The following is a 2,670-nucleotide window of genomic DNA, read 5'->3' as shown; positions in this document are numbered from 1 at the left end:
TTTTTTTTTTTAGTTTTATTCATTTCAAACGGGCCATAGTTTGCCCACGGCTGTCTTAGGCGATCCCTGTGAAAGGGTCGTTCGACCCCCAATGGGGTCGCGACCCACAGGTTGAGAACCGCTGCAAAGGCTAATTCCTGCCTCTTGCTTTATTTCAACTTCAAAATAGCAGTATTTTACCCTCAAAAATTTCAATTTTAGTCTCCAATGGCTCCCTGTTACAATTAAACTGTAAAAGTCTTGGAATTCATTATCTTCATATTTCACATGATGAGTTACACAATACATTTGCCAAGCCAGGCTGTCAATAACATTTGTGGAATTGAACCGATTTGATGTCAAGGACCTTCTTGGCAGGTGTCTTTGAAGTGGGGATCAAACCTGGAACAGTGACTTGGAAAGACCCTGTAGCTTGTTTCCACTACATAATGAAGGAGAACAGCTGTGGGAAAGACTGATGGTTTTTCCTCGCAGGCTGGAGCACAACACATGTGCACACGGAGAAGGTGACCTAACTCACTGTAGCCGAGCCTCTATTTAAAGGTAATAATGACTGTACAGTTTTGGGTTTCAAACAAACTAGTTAACCCAAGCTCTTTGTACAAGAACTTCGAAGACTTTCGTAATCCTGGTGTGTTCAGTAGGTGTGTCTTCCCACACATGATTTGTAAATAGAATTACTTTTCATCAGCCCACCGCCTAAATGATCCACCGGGCTTTTTGACTTCACTAGACAAATGTACCCGTTTCTTCAGAACTACTGTGTCCAAGGCCTGCATGCTCTGACCCAGCATAGTTTCCGCATTCATTAAGTAGAATCTTTTGGGCAATTAAGTTTTTTGCATAACTCACGCCTCTTTTTCTTCCTGATTCTAAAGTCTAAGTCAGCAGTTACCATGTTTTCAGCCTACAACATATTCTCTATACACCACTAGTTTGTGTTTTTAAAGTAAATTTAAACCTATAACTAGAATAATTTATGAGGCCTCCAATAAGTCCACTGCATGAAAAAATTATAACAAACTAGAAATAGGAAGGAATTCCCTTAAACTAATAAAGAACATCTACTAAAAAGACATCAAACAATACTTAATGGCAAAACAATAGAAGTATTCCTAGTCTAGTCAGAAATTAATTTTATTAACCAATGTGACCTCAATAAATTCAATTTAAAAATTCAAGAAACAAACAAAAAAGACTATGATATGAATGCCTGCTATTCCTGGTGTTTTTTTGTTGTTGTTTTTTTAGCATTTTACTGAACTATCTATACAGTCCAACAAAATAAGAAAATAAAGTAGAAATAGTAGTAGAAAAAATAGTAGAAAAGAAAGAAACAAAATCTTTAAAATTAATAAATTTAGGTCACTAGATAGACAATACACTATACAAAAAATTAGCAACATTCCATGTGCTAGCAATAATCAATTAGAAAATATAAGACCATTTTTTCAAAAAAATATATATATATATTCATTCACTGCAGGAGCAAAAAATCCTAAGTGTACATCTAACCAAATATGTTCAAGATAATTATGTGGAATACTTTAATATCTCAATGGCATAAGAAAAGGTCCAAATAAATGAAAAAATATATCATTTTGTGGTAAACATTTTAAAGTTTGATAATTCCAAGGATATATAAGGATGTAGAAGCAGGAGCTCTTATTTGTGCTAGTGGGAAGGAAAATTTATTCAATTGAGCAATATTGAAAAAACATTTGAGCCAGCTTGTCCACTTCTGGTTATATATACGAGAAAATTCCCCTATGTATACTAAGAGGGCTGTATAAGGATGTTAACTACTTCTGAAAGCAAAAATAACTTGGGAAAAAACTACATATTATCTTTGGGGGATAGAAAAATAAATGATACAATTGAATACTACATTGTGATTATTTTACATCATAATTTCCATGGACATTAACATGATATTAACATAGATAAAAATAAAAGCCATGAGTTTAAATTAAACATTTATTGAATCTAGTGGTAGAAATATGAGTGTCTATTAGATTTTTATCTCACCTTTGTGTATTTTTAAAATATTCTATAATTTTAAAATAATAATAAATTACTATTTTATACACTATTAATTAGAATTGATTGAATCCAGGAATTTTCTAAATGATTTTTCCTCTTATGAATTAGCCAGAGTGGACAGCAGCATCAACATTTCACAAAACCTGATCAATAAGCTGCTTCACTGAATTTCTACTGATACTTTTTTTGTTTGAATTAGGATGTGTTGCTGATTAAAATAGTGTTTATTAAATATTAAAATAATAAAACAACTATTTTACCTAAATGGTGAAATGGTCACCCTCCTTTGGACATGTTATGAAGAGACAACCCACACATTATTTAAGGTTTCAGGCCAAATCTTTGTCACTAAAGAGTCCTGAGGATTTGGGAAAGTTACAGTTCCTCTTTGACCCTCAGTGTCATCTTCTTTGTAATGAAAGTTTAGACTAGGGGATTCCTGAGAGTACTAATACTCATAACTCAGTGACCTACAGTTTGATTTGAGAACAAAAAAGTAAACTTAAGCTCAAGCATCCAAACCTTAAGAAGAAAAAAAAAATAAAGGCCCTGGCCGGGTAGCTCAATTGGTTAAAGCACTGTACCAATACACCAAGGTTGTGGATTTGATCCTCGGTCAGGGCACAT

This window comes from Myotis brandtii, unplaced genomic scaffold, assembly GCF_000412655.1.
Source record: "Myotis brandtii unplaced genomic scaffold, ASM41265v1 scaffold596, whole genome shotgun sequence".
NCBI classification, from domain to species: domain Eukaryota; kingdom Metazoa; phylum Chordata; class Mammalia; order Chiroptera; family Vespertilionidae; genus Myotis; species Myotis brandtii.
Note: the sequence above shows the minus strand (reverse complement) of the source record.